The sequence below is a fragment of the Saimiri boliviensis genome, chromosome 5 (genome assembly GCF_048565385.1).
Source record: "Saimiri boliviensis isolate mSaiBol1 chromosome 5, mSaiBol1.pri, whole genome shotgun sequence".
Taxonomy (NCBI): domain Eukaryota; kingdom Metazoa; phylum Chordata; class Mammalia; order Primates; family Cebidae; genus Saimiri; species Saimiri boliviensis.
In genome coordinates, this window is record NC_133453.1 from 147,799,305 (window position 1) to 147,818,255 (window position 18,951).

Consider the following 18,951-nt stretch of genomic DNA (forward strand, 5'->3'; position numbering starts at 1 on the left):
GTAATCACTCACGTGATATTTCCTTACCTTTCACTATTCCATTTTTTAAAAGCAATCACGTTTTCTGACTTCACTCAAATGTAAAGGATTTGAATATAAGGTTGTACACACCAAGAGGAGGGGATCATTTGGCACCATCATAGGGTGTACCTTCCATATCAAGTCTTCTGCAATACGCAACAGTTTCTTAATCCTTGCTTATTTATATATTTTTATTTGACCCTTTTGAAAACATTGGTCAGGCATTTTTAGAACGTCCCACAATATGTGTTTGTCTGATAGTTTCTCACAATTAGACTAGGGATATGGATTAATTTAGACACTAGCATATATCTAAGTTTGAAGACAACAAATATTGAATATATATTACTTACAAATACAGACATAGAAAAATAGGAAATAAGAAATAGAGAATTCAAAACAATAGTTACCTTCAGTGGGGAAGGAAAGTATGGAGCTGGGTAGCTGCACTCTGGGTGCATCAGCTACATTTCTAATAACTTGTTTACTAAACTCACAGTGAAATTTTTTAAAAATGAGAACTGTATTTTTTATTTAGAATAGTTTTATGTTTACAGAACAGTTTTCAAAATAGTCTCCACATACCCAGCACATAAATTCCCTTATAATTCACCTCTTACATTAGTGAGGCACATTTGCCATGATTAATGTACTTATATCATATATGATCATTCACTAACATCTACACATTATTCCTATTTCCTTAGATTTTACTTAATGTCAATTTGCTCTCCCAGATCCCATCCAGGATACATCACCTTTAGATGTCAAGTTTCTTTAGGCTCCTTTTGGCTGTGAGAGTTCCTCAGGTTTTCCTTGTTTGTGAGGACATTGGCATTGCTAATGTGGGATTTGTCTGCTTTTTTTCTCATGTTTAAACAGGTGATAAGGGTGAAGGGGAAGAAGACCACAGAAGACAAGTGACATTCTCTTCATACCATATCAAGGTTGGTCTGTACTGTAATATGCTTTATCATGATTGATATTAATTTGATCATCTGGATGGAGGAGTTTTGTCATATTTATACAATATATAATCACCATTTATTCCCCTTTCTATGTTATATGTTGTGGAAAAAAATCCCTGTGGCCAGCTCATACTGAGCAGAGGGGAGTCATGCTCCACTTTCTCATGGGCAAGTTAGCTACAAAAGCTATTTGGAATTTTATTTAGCTTTGACAATTCATCTATTCTCCATCATTTTATTTATTTAGTCGCTCATGTATATGAGTATGAAATATACATGAGTGAATAAAATTATATTTATATGGATATTTATTCTTATACTGTTTTTTGTTTTTGTTTTTGTTTTTGTTTTTGTTTTGAGACGGAGTTTCACTCTTGTTACCCAGGCTAGAGTGCATTGGTGCGATCTCGGCTCACCGCAACCTCCACCTCCTGGGTTCAGGCAATTCTCCTGCCTCAGCTTCCCGAATAGCTGAAATTACAGGCACGCGCCACCATGCCCAGCTAACTTTTTGTATTTTTAGTAGAGACGGGGTTTCACCATGTTGACCAGGATGGTCTCGATTTCCTGACCTCGTGATCCACCCGCCTCGGCCTCCTAAAATGCTGGGATTACAGGTGTGAGCCACCGCGCCCGGCTCTTACACTGTTTTATTTATTTGTTGCTCAGATTTCTCCATCGTTGTTCATTGGCAGGTCTTTCAGTTGGCTCCTTTCTCATTTTGAAATACACACATCATTGTGGTTTGATTTTGTTTCTTTGCTTGCTTATTGTGGTTTTGTTTAATTTTTCTTAGTTTCTAGCAATACTTTGTGCTCCAGGGTCATTGTATTTATTCCCTGATCATGACTAGCATTCCCTGTTTCCTCAGAGAGACCTGATTTATTTATTGGAAAATGGTATTGGAAATGAAGATGTGGACACAGTGTATACAATTTGGCACAGACCTCGTCAGGTGAAAAAGCAAATAAATATTCGTATATATAGTAGCTCACACGTACTCATTTCTACAAATATTTCTACATGTGTCCACATTATCTATATTAAATTAAACATGGATTTCTAACTAATGTCTCTAGCACCACATGATCTAATCCAGTACACGTGAACTAATCTGAACAAATCTACCCACTATTACTGTCTTGTATGTAACCTTGTACCCTAATCATGAGAAATCTGACTCCATTTCCTTTATCATTCAATTCCAAAATACATATGTTGCTGTTTCGGAACCGGTAAGTCATATCCTCATGAGAAACAACTTTACTAAATAAGTACAGTGTTTATATATGTCTTTAAGCCTTTGGGTTTAGAATCTGTACTTATAAGCAAGTCCCCCTTTCCCCTCATTCCCTTCAGTGAGATTATTTTATACATGTGTAGTATACTTATTTCATTTTGTTAGCATTTCTCCCTAGGAACCCTCAACTTACTAAGTGTTTTTAAATTTGCTTATTTCTAGGTTCCCTGTGTCATAAAGTTCTGTGAGGGCCTTACGAAGTTTCCAATCATGGTAGAAGGCAAAGGGGAAGCAGCCTTGTCACATGACAAGAGAGATAGCAAGAGAGATTAGGGGAGGTGCCAGGCTATTTTTTTGTTATTGTTTTTGAGACAGAGTCTCACTCTGTCACCAGGTGCCAGGCTGGAGTGCAGTGGCCTAATCTCGGCTCACTATAACCTCCTCCTCCCGGGTTCAAGTAATTCTTCTGCCTCAGCCTCCCAAGTAGCTGGGACTATAGGTGGGCGCCACCACGCCCCGCTAATTTTTGTATTTTTTAGTAGACACGGGGTTTCACCATGTTGACCAGGATGGTTTCGATCTCTTGACCTCGTGATCTGCCCACCTCGGCCTCCCAAAGTGCTGGGATTACAGGCTTGAGCCACCATGCCTGGCCACCAGGCTGTTTTTAACCGTCAGATATTTTGGTAACTAATATAGTGAGACCTAAGTCATTACCACAAAGACGGCACCAAGCCATTCATAAAAGATCCACCCTATGGGCCCCTTCACCAGGCCCCAACTCCATCATTGGGGACCAAATTTCAACATGAAATTTGAAAGGGACAAATATCCAAACTATATCACCTAATGACTAAAGGCATTAAACAACTTTTCATGTAAATTTATCTATTTTTTTTGTCAGTTTTTTGGTGTCATATTCTAAAAAGTATTATTTAATCCAAGACCACAGAAATCTTTACCTATGTTATCCTATTTGGTTTTTGTAGTTTTAATGCTTACATTTATCTATTTATGTCCATTATCCATTTTAATCACTTAGTATATGGTGTGGGGGAGGCATCTAACTTGCATGTAGATATCCATTTATGCCAGCAACATTTGTTGAAAAAATATTTTTGCAAGTTGAAATGTTTTGGTAACATTGTAAAATCAGTTGACTATAAGTGTAAGGGTTAAGGGCCGGGCGCAGTGGCTCAAGCCTGTAATCCCAGCACTTTGGGAGGCCGAGGCGGGTGGATCACGAGGTCGACAGATCGAGACCATCCTGGTCAACATGGTGAAACCCCGTCTCTACTAAAAATACAAAAAATTAGCTGGGCATGGTGGCACATGCCTGTAATCCCAGCTACTCAGGAGGCTGAGGCAGGAGAATTGCTTGAACCCAGGAGGTGGAGGTTGCGGTGAGCCGAGATCTCGCCATTGCACTCCAGCCTGGGTAACAAGAGCAAAACTCCGTTTCAAAAAAAAAAAAAATGTAAGGGTTAATTTTGGGGCACTCAATTCTATTATGTTGATCTGTATGTCTGTCTTTGTACTAAGCAGTATCACACTGTCTTCATTACTATCACTTTATAGTAAGCCCATGCTGATCTCAATCTCCTGATTTCAAATGATCCTCCCACCTTGGCCTCCCAAAGTACTGGCATATATTTCTTTTCCTAGATTGTTTTTGGCTTTTTTGGATCTCTTGCATTTCCATATGAATTTTACAATCAGCTTGTAAATTATTTCAAACAATAAGGCAGCTGGGATTTTGACCAATTTTTGGAGAGAGAACTTGCATTGAACCTGCAAAGTTGCATTGAACTATTTGTGTAAGTATTGTCATCTTAACCATATCAAGCTTTCTGAACAATAGAGATGGGATTTTTCCACACTTATCTTTTAAAAAATTATTTAGTGAGAGATGGGTGTTTCACTCTGTCACCTAGGATGGAGTACGGTCGTGTGATCATAGCTCACTGCAGCCTCAAACATCTGATCTTAAGTGATCCTCCTGCCTTGGCCTCCCAAAGTGCTGAGTTTACAGATGTGAGCCACCGTGCCCAGCCCTAGTTGGTTTTTTCCCCTCCTATTTGTATATTGTAGAAAATGTCATGCTTTGGAAAATCCCCTTATGTCACAGTGAAATGGAAAAAGTTCCCTTATCCCCCTCTGAGGGTGTGCGACGTGGGAGTGGCTCACTTCTTTAGTGCCCTGCTGCTCAAACCCCTAGGGGAAAGATGCAGATGGTCCAGTTGTTGGGCTCCTACCCCACACCAGTGTCTAGGGGTGAATGTTTACAGCTCCCGAGGTCCCAATGGGCATGTGTTACAGGGTGCTCTTTTAGTTTAGCAGTTGTAGGTGGGTTGGGTTAGTCAGCTCATTTAGATCCCCTGCCTTATTGCAAGGACGGAGGGCTTTCTATATCCTGGCTGGGAGAATTGGAGGACACACGGGCTTGGAGAATGTGTGCAGGGTTTTATTGAGTGGAAGTAACTCTTAACAGATGGGGAGCCAGAAAAGTGGTGGAGTGGGAAGGTGGTTTTCCCCTGGAGTCCAGCTGCTCAGCAGCTGGGGCTCTTCTCCAACTGCCCCAGCCAAACTCTGTCCTTCTGCTGGTGGAAAGCCTGGCAAACGTTAGTGTGCTCTTCTGCTGGCATGCTCTGCTCAATGTCCTCTTGAGGTCCAGCCACTTTTATCTCTGCCTGCTAGGGTCTCCAGGTTTTCATAGGCATAGGATGGGGACATGGCAGACCAGGACGGTTTTGGAAAATGCAACCGTTGGGCTGGAAAACAAAAATGCCTGTCCTCACCTAGGTCCATAGGCACAGGCCGAGGAGTGGATCCCAAGCCAGGAACCACATCCTTCCCTTCCCAGCACTTCCCTTCCCCTGTTCTGTATCAACAGGATTTAATTTGCTTGTTTTCTTGAGAAATTTTGCCTCTGAGTTCATAAAGTATGTTAGTCTTTAATTTTCCTTTCTTGTAATAAATTTTTCTGGTTGTAGTCTAAGGGTAAACTGGCCTTACAAATGACTTGGGGAATGCTCTTTTCTGTATTTTGGTTTTCTTTGTAAGAGTTTTTTGAAGATTTGATATTAATTATTTAAACTTTTGGAATAATTCATCAGTAAAGTATTCTTGACCTGGACAAGATTTGGATGCTAACAGCAATTGTGCGAACAGCAAGGAGGATCCATATGACTTGAGCCTTGATTTGAGACCTCAGCCTTGGCCATAATCTACATCTAGATTCCTGACCTGGAGAAACTGTGAGGTTTTATGCACTAAGTTATGAGCTAATTTGTTATGCTGCAGTAAATAGGTAATACACCTGGCAGTACATTTAATATGGTATCACATATTGGATCCTGGAACAGAGAAATAGCATTAGTAGAAGACCTGGCAAAATATAGGAAATTCCATGGTTGAGTTACTAGTTTTGTACCGTAGTCAACTTCTCAGTTTTCATAAATATACTATGGTTATATACAATGTTAACCGTACAGGAAGCAGAAGCATATATGAAACTGTCTATACTATTTTTGCAACATGCTCTAAACCTAAAATTATTTCAAAATAAATATTTTGGTATAGAAAAACAAAGATATTTAGAAACCCCATTGTGCTAAGGAGATTGATTAATAGGCATGCAGATAGAAAATGGGGAAAATAGCTCTTCTTACCTATTGACAAGGAGAAAAAAAATTTCTTGAGTCATCAGTTTTTTTCCCTTACCATCACACTCCTCAATACCCAGTCACCAGTTTGCATGTCAGTAACCATTTCTTCAAAGAGAGGTGGCCATGCCTCACCTACCTCAGAAAACCCCATTTTCAGACAACATCTAGAAGTGAATCTGCAGGATCCCACTAAAACCTCTTTGGAAGACATGAATTCTGGATATTAGAAGCTAATAGTGAGAAATTTCAATTATGGGGAACATAAATCTTAGATCTGAATTCAGGAGAGTATTTCCCTGGGACAGGGTTTCCTTCAGGCTTTCAAAAGACAACCATACTTTCAACTCTATAATAAAACCCTGTAATAATTCAATTATCTTTATTGTAAAAGTTTTCTAGAATTTTCTGGTTTCAGGTATTTCACTGACACTTTCATCATGGAATTAAATTACTCATTGTCAAGCCTCAAACCCACATAATAGATATCGTCATGGTAACAAATAGGCTAGCTTTAAAAAAGAAAGCTTGTGGCTGGGCATGGTGGCTCATGCCTGTAATCCTAGCACTTTGGGAAGCCAAGGTGGGCAGATCACAAGATCGGGAGGTGGAGACCAGCCTGGCCAACATGGTGAAACTCTGTCTCTACTAAAAATACAAAAATTAGCTGGGTGTGGTGGCACACACTTGTAGTGTCAGATACTCAGGAGGCTAAGGCAGGAGAATGGCTTGAACCCAGAAGGCAGAGGTTGCAATGAGCTGAGATCGTGCCAGTGTACTCCAGCCTGGGTGACAGGGGCAAGAGTCTATCTCAAAAAAAAAAAAAAAAAAAAAAAAAAAAGAACAACACACATACAGTATATCCTGAACCCCCTATACAGTGGTCTAAGAGATGGACACAGGCTGAATGGTGACTGCATGTGTGCTGGCTAAACAAAGATCCCCACAGCAGGGAGGACTGTCCCCTCATCCCCCACGCAGCTCCCTTTCTTTTCCAGGCCATAGCACTCTGCTGGGTATTGCCAGGGTTGTGTGCAGGAGTCATGCGCAGAAAGCCTACCATGACTTGGGAATGCACTACCATGGACATTTACCAAGTCAAGACTCCTGTTTTTACTGTCTGTAATAATGGAGTATATTCTCCACACACATTCATAGCTTCAGGAATGAAGCTAGCTCCTGAGGCTTGAGACCCTAGGATGTGAGATGCAGCTAACCTGTATCATGTGTCACTTCTGAGATTAGGATAGCAAATATTTTGGGCATTTATAAATTAAGACACCTTGTCACCCCTCTGAGATCATACTCCATTCCTTCAGAAAAGACAGATTTATTTAAATTCCTAATCTTAAAACATGGAGTGTTCTTCAGTTCATTTTATTTTAACTGGAGCTTCCATAATAGCTAAGTGACTTGTCAAATCTCCTTTTCCTTTTAATATATACATTAAAATATATGATGATGAAGATTATGAATATTTTCCCTGACCAAACTCTTCAGAAAAAAAAAAGGTGGAGGAGCAGAGTTACAGGAGATAAATATGCACAAGTAGATGTGAAGAAGAAGGGAGTCACCTCAGCGTGGCCAATGAGGGGTCATCGAGCACTGAGTACTAAAGGTTAAGATATGGCAGGTAATAGACAGAAAACTGCACCAATATGGTGTTTCGGGCATAGAGGAAACAGTCCTGAGCACCAGGTGCCCAAACATGCTCTCCGATAGTGGAGAGGATTTCATTTTCCGTAACTCACGAAACCAACTGAGAGTCGATTTCACAGAGCTGGCTTGGACACTAGAATTCTCAGATGCTATTGAAAACATCCCAAAGTCACATCACATCATGAAGTAAGAACACTACACACTGTCTCCACAGCAGCCTGAATAGAAGATAGAGTCCAGTGAAGATCAGGACTTGCTGTTAACCTAATTCAGCCTTCTTGAAGTCTCTAACTCTAAGTGTAAATGCATTCAACATCCTAAGTCATTAAATCGTTAATTATATCAATTTATTATTTACTCAATATCTTCATCAGGGAACAGGAAAGCCTATTAGATAATCAATTACCCCAAAATAGGATTGTTCATAGTAGCAGTGGGGAAGAGTAAAACATTATATGGAAAGCATAATACATCTGCTTCTGTACTGATTGATCATAAAGCCTTTTGTATGCTGCCCACTCATGTGATTAGAAGGACTACTATGGATGTGAATCTGTATCTAAAATAAAGATATACTAATGCTATGGATTGAATAATTAGACTTAGAGTGCCACTTACAGGGAGTATTGCTCTTATTTTTTAAGATTAGAACAGGATTTCTCAAGATACAGCTTTTTCTAAATATTTAGAGTTACCTCTCTTATGCAGACTTTCATGGAACCCTTTGGTGTTTCCATATTCCTCCTCCAGAAGCTTTTAGAGCTATATGTTAGAAAATTACCTCTTCATCCAGGTGTAGTGGCTCATGCCTTTAATCCCTGCACTTTGGGAGGCCGAGATGGGCAGACCACCATCTGAGGCCATGAGTTCGAGACTAGCCTGGCCAAAATGGTGAAACCCCATTTCTACTAAAAATACAAAAAAAATCCCAGTATGGTGGCAGGTGCCTCTATTCCATGCTACTTAGGGGGCTGAGGCAGGAGGATTGCTTGAACCTGCAGAGGTTGCAGTGAGCTGAGATTGCGCCATTGCACTCTGGCCTGGGTGACAAGAGTGAAACTACGTCTCAGAAAAAAAAAAAAAAAAAAAAAAAAAAACTCTCCATATTTGTTTGGTATTGAGGCTTCTCTCTAAGGGTGTCTATAAACTCTAGCTGAGCCCTAATAGAGTTGCAAGGGAGGTGCTCATGGTTTTTACAGTGTGCCTATCACAGGATACTTCTTTATTCTGGTGGATGGCCTATTGTCTGACCCCTGATAGTTGTTCCATCAGAAGAAAGGTTTGGACTGGCAGACATGCTCATGGCCTTTGTCTTACGTAGGTCAAGTTTATTCCTTCCAACATAGCCACTGTGTAGGAGACTCTGACTGGAACGGAAGTTAGGTTCTGGTGTGCTGGTCAAGTGAGATGCAAAGAAGGAAACTCACTCTATGAAATAACAGAAGCAGTGTATGACTTTTAGTTCCCATAGAGGAGAAGGCAGTACGCCTCAGAGGGCAAATGAGAAGGAAGGAGCTGCCCTGGACACACTCCTACAACCAGCAGGTGAGGGGCAAAGAGAGAAGGAAAGAGAGGGTCTTGTGGGACAAAACTTTTTTTTTTTTTTCCTCTTTTTTTGACATGGAGTTTTGCTCTTGTTACCCAGGCTGGAGTGCAATGGTGTGGTCTCGGCTCACTGCAACCTCCGCCTCCTGGGTTTATGCAATTCTCCTGCCTCAGCCTCCTGAGTAGCTGGGATTACAGGCACGCGCCACCATGCCCAGCTAACTTTTTGTATTTTTAGTAGAAATGGGATTTCACCATGTTGACCAGGATGGCCTCGATCTCTTGACCTCGTGATCCACCAGCCTCGGCCTCCCAAAGTGCTGCGATTGCAGGCCTGAGCCACTGTGCCCGGCCGGGACAAAACTTTTATTGGGGTCAAGCATGTTGCTAAGCAGGTTTCCTACAGGGAGTATTAACTGGTCACTTTACAGCAAGCAGGCATGAGTTCCATGGAGTCATACTGTGTAAGAGGTGGCCCCTGTGGCATATCTGTGCAGTCCACATGGGGTGTGAGGATTCGTGGATGAAATAAAGTAGGCTGTGTCTAGCTGTCCCGTGGACTCTGCATGATAGATATCCAAACTGACCACATTAAGGAACTGGGAGGAAGCAGAGAACTGGAAGCTATGTCAAAGGTGACCGAGTCCTGCTTCTGTTGTGAGCAAGTTAATCCTACAGACAAACTGGATGCTGAGGCAGTATACAATTTTGATAATTCAATATAACATGTAAAATAGGAATTCTTGTAGTCCACTAATAACTTTAAAACCACTAATTCTAATAGCTAGGTAGAAGGTAAGTGGAATTGGTCAACTTACGTGAAATTTATATTGAAGCATGTTTCCTCAATAACAGAACATGGTAGATGAACCACTATGATTTCACACTGTGAAATGTATAGTAAGAGGGAAAAGTAGTGCATTCTACTTATGCTAGAGTGCATGTTTTCACATCTTTAAAGTATAAATGCATCTTAAAATATATATAGTGTCAAAACATTAGCCAGGAGGCAGTCAGAATGTGTTTGTCCTCATGTGAACATGCATGAACTTCGTCTAAAAACCTTTCATTCATATCTTATGATGCTATCAGCAGCTTCAAAACCTGCAGAGTGGCTATCAGGAAGTTGGAAAGATGATCTCCTGGAGAGTGGCATAGGAATCTCACAAGAACTGTGGCATAGCCAAAGCTGCTGATTAGCACAGATAATGATAATATGGGGAAGGTCATGGAGAGGATGAGCTGCAAAGTTACACAGAAAAGTTTGACCGGAATGAGAGAAATTTAGAAATATCCTTGTGGATATATATGTACTTAACTTTTTTTTCCATCCCACATAATTATGGAAGTAATTTGAAGTAAATATCTACATTTTTACAAATTATGAAATGTTTTGTCAATATTTATAAATGATAAGTGTTATCCATGTCATAGTTTGTCAGTGATTTTATTCTTGTGATGAATAAAATAATGATGTATTTTACAATTGATGTGATTGATACATCATGCAATTTTTAGAAAATGCTTTCAGTATTAACAAATGATCACTTAGTGGTTTGTACACACCTGGTATTATTCTACATCCTTGATGTATTATTAGTTAATTCAATCTTCACAGCTGTCTCAAGAGGCACTAATACTCCTCGCGTGGTCCATTTCTGAATCTGAGCCCAAGCCCTACAAGAAAGAAAAACCTGAGCTTGACTCACTCTGTTTACACAATGCTTGCTCACATCAAATATGTTAGAGTATCTTTTATCTTATATGATAAATTCTTTATTGGTTTAGTTTAAGAATTCTTACCTTTACCACAGTCATGAAGCTATCTTTTTAAGTTCTGAATAATGTATTAAATTGTTTTTGTATTTAGGTCTATGATCCACTTGGAATGGGTTATGTATGTAATGTGAGATTTTATTTCCAATGGCGCATATTCATATCCCTATATTTATTGGAAATTTATTTCTCCCTTCATTTATCTCATATATTATGTGCCTATATATGCATGTGTTCGTTTTGGGGCTCTCTTTAATTTTGAGCCCAAGCCCTACAAGAAAGAAAAACCTGAGCTTGACTCACTCTGTTTACACAATGCTTGCTCACATCAAATATGTTAGAGTATCTTTTATCTTATATGATAAATTCTTTATTGGTTTAGTTTAAGAATTCTTACCTTTACCACAGTCATGAAGCTATCTTTTTAAGTTCTGAATAATGTATTAAATTGTTTTTGTATTTAGGTCTATGATCCACTTGGAATGGGTTATGTATGTAATGGTAGATTTTATTTCCAATGGCGCATATTCATATCCCTATATTTATTGGAAATTTATTTCTCCCTTCATTTATCTCATATATTATGTGCCTATATATGCATGTGTTCGTTTTGGGGCTCTCTTTAATTTTTCCATTGGTTTTTTCTATCATTGTGCAAATTCTGAGTTAGTCCTTTCATTTGACGCAAAAATTTTCCTCCAGTGCCTTTTCTGTTGTCTACTGTACTGTTGTATAATGAAGTAAAGAAGGGTGAAAATTTGCATACCTTGTAGCTACACCAGAATTCCCAGCTGTGTCTTGAATGAAGCGGAGGTTGAAACTTTCAATATTACTGTTGACACTAAGGTCTCTTAATGTCCTTGTGAGTTTTAGGCAATCCTCCCAAGATACTTTCTGCTTTATTGTGTGTGTGTGTGTGTGTGTTTAATGATCTCAGTGAATTACATTGGCTGTCGTGACTCCTGATTTTCTTTCTCTGCTTTTAGGATACTTAGTGACTTTCTACTCCCCTAGCAACAGCCCGCGGTGGTAGGCACCTGCACAGACAACCCTGAGTGCCTCCTGCGCAGTCGCAGACACCCCAAGGCTGGTGGGTTGCTTCCTCCAGACCACGCCCACCAATGCCGGCGGCAGCTGGTACAGCAGAGCTCAGATCCTCCCTGTGGGGTCTGCACCCAGCAAGGGCAGCTGCTCCCTGCTTTTTCTCTGGCGTCAGTTGAGGTAATAACTTGCTTTCATATAAAGAACAAGTTTGTTCAACAATGCTTCTGCTTGATGACCAAAGACAGGACTCGTTACCCCTTAGGGCCTTGCTTGGTAATTTGTGCTTTTGCGTTTTTTGCTTCTTTTTTTTTTTTTTTTTTGGGGGGGGATGTTGGTGAGGGGTAGGTGAGCGATGAGATTTCTGCAAATGTTTTAAAACTTTAATATAAATTTTCATTTTATTTGTCACATAAACATCATCTACAAGCAAATCCATCTGTTGTTTTGTGTATTAAGGTCTTTCATACCTGTGATTTAAAATGCATGCATTCATTTATTCATTGTTTCAAATAATCGTTTAAATTATTTCCGTGTTTTCAGCTATCACTCTTTACCTATATTAAAAGAAAATATCACTTTTACTAGTTTAAAGATATATGTTATACATTCTCTGAGGGTTTTGCAGAAATTTCCTCTGCAATACCTCTGGTCGAAACGGTAAGGGAGAGAGACGTTACTGGGAGTCACAGGAAAAGTCTGCTGAATCTCCTGCTTAAAAAGAGCTTTGAATGTTTTTATCGCATGGCTGAATTTGCTATGATTGTCAGATGCTTACAAAGGCATTAATTTGAATGAATGAACTCTGAGACCACCTTTCTGAATGCACAGACCCGCCACATGGTTACCGTGTAAGCGTGAACTTAATCATATTGTCAGTCTTTCTCCTTACCCAAAAACTATAAACATTGGCTAAAGTGCTCAATTGCTTTCTCCTCATTTTTGTAAATGTGTGCCTGGCAATTCCTTGAACAGATGGCTCATAAGACAGATAGAAATTCTCTTTGATGAGTAAATGCTAAAAATGTTTTCAGTTTTCAGTTAAATAAAAAATGGCACTCAGAAAATTGGCAAATACATCTCCAAGCAGCAGATATTTTTATGGTCTTGTAGAAATATAATTACAGTAAGTATTTATTTTCTTTTATCACATAGCATATTTCAAAGAGGTTTTCATGCATGTTACTTTTTCAGATTACCATTTTTATTGACCGTAAGTTACCCACATTTCTGTTTCTGATCTGATCTTTTGATGTCTGTTGTTTTTGTCTGAAGCTTTTGCTCTCCTCTAATGTAGTTTGCATAGGAAGAGAAAGCTGGGTATTCTGACTAGTAACTAAAGTTGGGATTATTGAACCTGAAGCTGTGAAGAGACACAAAAGCGAAAAGCAAGCAGAGGACAGAAACAATTCAGGGCTCCAATAAGTAGAATAGTATGTATTTAGTGTCTGCAGTGTGGAAGTCTCTACTGTCAGCAAGACTGTGTTGAAAGGAACACATTTTCTTGTGAGTGAGCATTCCCAGAGGAAGGGTGTCTTAGAGACTCAATGGCATGTGTCTGCTATTCAAGTAATGAGTGAGTCCTCCATCTAATGCTATAAAAACTATTCTTGAAGGATTCTTTCAGGATTTATGAGGTGTTAACAACCTACAGAGCAAGAACACTGATACTTTACAGTTACTTTTACTCCAAATTATTGTAATTGGTGGTATTTGCTTTGCTAGGTAAGACTTCAGTCAGGGGCTTTGAGGTTAGTACTGTATCCAGATAATTTAAAGTCCAGATCTTAGTTTAAAGAAAAAAGGCCCATCATCTTCACTTTATTATTGAATTAGAGCCTGACATCATTAATTTTAATTTTACTGAATATAAATAGGAACCCTATATTTCATGCGTACTGTTTTGACTATGGCATTTATTTCGAGAAGAATGGAGACAAGATGATACCCCAATTTAAAGGAAACTGGAATTGTTCGGGGGAAACAAGTAGGGAAGATAAACCTTACTGGTTTCTCCCTTTGATGATAATTGTGGTCTGCTCTTATAAATAGAAAGCTCTATTTGAGGTATTTCATTATGGTTATCTAATCAGCAAACAAGAAATCATAGGAAAAGCAGGTTAGGGTCCAGGTGGGGAAGTTTAACCTGCTTGTAGGCATCATTTCCTTCAGCTCCAATGGGTTTCTCCCTTTATTGCTTGGGTTTGTCGCAACATGGCTCGGTCATTTCTTTTTGAAGTCAAGAATAAGATGAAAGGGTTGAAGGCCAAGTTTATTTAAATGAATTTTACTTGTTTCTCACTTTTTCTTCTGGACTGCTCCCTTAGTTCTGTGATCCATGTTTTGGTGAAGTAATGATGACACATGGATACCCTGCTTCATAGCACAAGTATGATTTCTCTCTTCTGGTTTTGTTTGTTTGTTTGTTTGTTTTGAGATGAGTCTCGCTTTGTCACTCAGGCTGGAGTGCAGTGGCACGATCTCAGCTCACTGCAACCTCTGCCCTCTCTTCTGTTCTTACCACTGGACATGGTGGCTTGATGATGTCGGGCCACGATGTTCTTCTATGCTCTCAGTTCCATCTCCTCAACTTGGAAAGGCTACCAGCGTCCTTACAACATCGCAGCTGGGAAACTCTCTCAAAGCAGTAAACGTGGGCAGTAGTAGGCTTCACTCACATCATTGTTTCATATCTCCAGGTATCATTGTTCTCCATCGTTTGGTGTATAGTACCTTTAAAAAGTTTCATATTCTTTGTCCATTTTTGTGTTTATATGTGGTAGGGCATGTCCAGTTTCTATTAGTTTTTCCATAACATCTTGATTCATTCCTCCTGCAAATTCTTAATGATTTCTCCATCCCTGGTTATATGCTTCTTGTTCACAATGTAAAGAAGAATAAAGACCAATGTCAGCTAAAGTCACAGAGAGACAGATAATTTTATTGGCATTTGTAATGCTAATGGTCTGTATAGTACCTGTACAAGTTTCAGTAGAGGACAGCCAATAGAAGTCAGTGAATCAAACATTTAAAATGGATAATATCTCTTTAAAAAGATACTATCTCTGTCCATTATAATATTCTACACATAATAGCCTTATTTTCTACTCATTGAAAAAGCCCTTCAGCATTGATAAGATGTAACTTTTTTTACTGTACTGTTCTTGAAAAAACACTAAAGATAGCAAATGACATTGTCTTTTATAATCTCTTGGACATCCTTAAATGAAACTGGAATGCCAGATACACTCAGAACAAAATTTAGAACCAATGTCTTGAACAGTATATATAGTCTGTGAATGTCCAGTGATGATTAACTTTTGATAATAAAATGACCTTTCAAGTTAAAAAAAAAAGATGTAACTTTTATTCACATAAAAATTAAAGCAATGTTGAAATTAATTTGTAAATGAACTTCTAAGAATACAATGACATTCTAATTTTCCTATTCTGATCTTGATCCAGAGTCATGTCTATCTTAACATCTCTGTAAAATGAAGAGTGATGCAAATGAAACATTTCCTAATATAAGAAGCACCATTGTCTGTGTGATTTCCAACTTCTCTGTTGACACCCAGTATTGATTTCAACTTTAAATTAATTGTAGTCTGACAGTAGATGTTTTATAATTTCTATTTTCTCAAATTTGTTGAGGCCAGGCATGGTGGCTCACACCTGTAATCCCAACACTTTGTGAGGGTGAGGCAGTTGGATCACTTGAGGTCAGGAGTTTGAGACCAGCCTGACCAACATGGTGAAACTCTGTCTCTACTAAAAATATAAAAAAATAGCCAGATGTGGTGGTGGGCACCTGTAATTCCAGCTACTTGGGAGGCTGAGGCAGGAGAATTGCTTGAACCCTGGAGGCAGAGGTTGCAGTGAGCTGAGATAGCACCACTGCACTCCAGCCTGGACAACAGAACAAGATTCTGTCTCAAAAAAAAAAAATTGTTCAAGTATCTTTTATGACCAAGAATGTGGTCTCTCTTGGTGAATATTCCATGTGGTCTTGAGAAGAATGTGTAATTTGCATTTGCTGGACAAAGTAGTCTGTAGAAGATGTTATTTATACCCAGTTGACTGATGGTGTTGTTTAGTTCAACTGTATACTTACTTGCTTTCTGCCTGCTGGATCTGTCCATTTTATTTTTGGATGGAGTTGCACTCTGTCACCCAGGCTGGAATGCAGTGGTGTGCTCTCAGCTCACTGCAACCTCCACCTCCCAGGTTCAAGCAAGTTTCCTACTTCAGCCTCCTGAGTAGCTGGGACTACAGGCAGGCACCACCACACCCATCTAATTTTTGTATTTTTAGTAGAGACAGATTTCACCATATTGGTTGGGCTGGTGTTGAACTCCCGACCTCATGATCAGCCCGCCTCCGTCTCCCAAAGTGCTGGGATTACAAACGTGAGTTGTCCCACCTGACTGGATTTGTCCATTTTTGATAGAAGGTGTTGAAGTCTCTAGCAATAATAATGGATTCATCTATTTCTCCTTGCAGTTCTTTCCTAGTTTGACCCACTTTTGTTATGTGCATACATATGTATGTATGTCTGTATGTATGTATATTTTGGGATGGAGTCTTGCTCTGTGGCCCAGGCTGGAGTGCAGTGGCACCATCTTGGTTTACTGCAACCTCTGCCTCCTGGATTCAAGCAATTCTCCTGCCTCAACCTCTTGAGTAGCTGGGACTACAGGTGTATCCCACTACGCCCAGCTAATTTTTGTATTTTTAGTAGAGACAGGATTTCACTGTATTGGCCAGGCTGGTCTTGAACTCCTGACCTTGTGATCTGTTCACCTTGGTCTCCCAAAGTGCTGGGATTACAGGTGTAAGCCACTTCGCCCAACCATCTGCATACATATTAAGTATTGTTATACTTTCTTGGGGAATTGACCCCTTTATTATTATGTACTACCCTGCTTCTATTCCCAATAACTTTCCTTGAATCCCACAAATTTTGAGATTATGTTTTCATTTTTATTTAACATACATTTTTTAATTTCCCTGGAATTTCTTCATTGACCCATATATTATTTAGAAGTGTATTGTGTAATTCTCATGCATTTTGGAATATTCCAGATATCATTCCAGTTGTCTTTTGAGTTCTTATTAAATTCCACTGTGGTCTGATAGCAGGCATTGTATGACTCCCATTTTAAAAAAATTATGGCATGTTTTATGTCCCATAATATTGTCTGTCTATCTTGGTGAATATGTGAGTTCAAGAAGCATGCATAATCTGCAGTTGTTTTAGGAGGTATTATGTAGGTGTCAGTTATATCCATTTGGTTGATGGTGCTGACTTTAAGTTTTCTTAATTCAGTAATTCAGTAAATTACTGATGGTTGGATCTGTCCATTTTTGATACTGGGTGTTAAAGGTTCAAACTGTAATTGTGGATTCATCTCTTTTCCTTGCAGTTCTATCAATTTCTGCCTCACATAGTTTATGCCCTCTTAGGCTCCTATGCTTTAAGAATTGTTACATCTTGTTGGAACAGTGGCATTTCATCTCTATTTAATGCCCTTGCTTATTCCTGATAACCTTTCTTGCTTTGAAGTCTTCTCTGCCTGAAATTAATATAGGCACTCTTGTTTTATTTCATTAGTGTTTGCATAGTATATTTTGTCTCATCGGTTTACATTTAATTTATATGTGTTAATTAAAATAAGTTTCTTGTAGACAACATGTTGGGTCTTCTTTCTGTATTTATTATGACATTCTCAGTCATTTATTTGTTGTATTTAGGCCATAGTCATTTAAAGTGATTATTGGTATAGGTAGTTAAACATCTACCTTGTTTGTTAGTATTTTTGTACATGTTGCCCTGTTCATTGTCCCTGTTTTTTTTCACTACTTTTCTGCCTTTTGTAGCTTTAATTGAGAATTTTATATGATTCATTTTCTCTTTTTCTTTTTTTAACTTATATAGTGGTTGGTCTAGGAAATAGAAACCATATTTTTATATTTTCTTTTTTCTTTCTTTTTTTCTTTCTTTCTTTCTTTCTTTTTTTTTTTTTTTTTTTTTTTTTTTGAGTTGGCATCTTGCTCTGTCACCAGGCTGGAGTGCAATGGTGTGATCTCAGCACACCAGAACTTCCACCTCCCGGGTTCAAGTGATTCTCCTGCCTCAGCCTCCCGAGTAGCTGGGACTATAGGCGCATGCCACCATGCCCAGCTACTTTTTGTATTTTTGGTAGAGACAGGGTTTTACTATGTTGGCCAGGATGGTCTCAATCTCTTGAACTCAAGATCTGCGCACCTCAGCCTCCCAAAGTGCTGGGATTACAGGTATGAGCCACCATGCCCAGCCTATTTTTATATTCTTTAGTGATCTAATAATTAAGTTTGTTGATTCTTCAGTGGAGCAAGTCAGCTGTTGTACCTAGCTGTCCCACAGGGAGATAGTCACCAGGAGGCAGTTTTATTAGGTAGACATGTGGGTCAGCCACTTTGAGGAACTGGTAGGAAGCAGAGAACTAGGAACTGTGTCAAGCGTGAGTATATCCTGTTTCCAGTACAAGGAAGTTAAATCTGATTCAAATTTGATCCTGAGGTAACATAAATTTGTATGAATGCACAACATATAAAATAAGAACTTCACTGCTCCACTAATAACTCTTACTATTCGTGGCTAAATATAAAACACATGGAGTTGGTCTAATATGAAACTATATTGAATTATGTTTCTTCAGTAACAAACCAAACTACAGCACATAAGCCACCATGATTTTACACTAAGAAGTGGGCAGTCACAGACAAAATGTATTTCATTAATGCTGCCATGCATTTTTTCACATCTTTCAAACAGAGATGCATCTTAAAATTGATATTGTAAAAACAGTGTTGTCAGAAGGCAGCCACAGTGTCATTGGCCTCGTACGCACTTTCATTAACTTGGTCAAAAATCCTTCTGGCCAGGTGTGGTGGTGCATGCCTGTAATCCCAGCACTTCGAAAGACCAAGGCAAGAGGACCACTTGAGCCAGGAGTTCAAGACCAGCCTAGGCAGCATAGTGAGACCTCATCTC

General features: G+C 39.1%; 1 long non-coding RNA gene across 50 annotated transcripts in view; it reads left to right on the top strand.

Moving 5' to 3' along the window:
• Nucleotides 1–18,951, top strand: part of LOC141584675 (uncharacterized) — a 287,268-nt gene that overhangs the window by 2,144 nt on the left and 266,173 nt on the right. For all 50 annotated transcript variants that reach the window (XR_012517873.1, XR_012517882.1, XR_012517868.1 and 47 more), the window contains exons 2-3: nt 904–968; nt 11,861–12,095. This is a non-coding gene — a long non-coding RNA (uncharacterized LOC141584675). The remainder of the gene's footprint in view (nt 1–903; nt 969–11,860; nt 12,096–18,951) is intronic.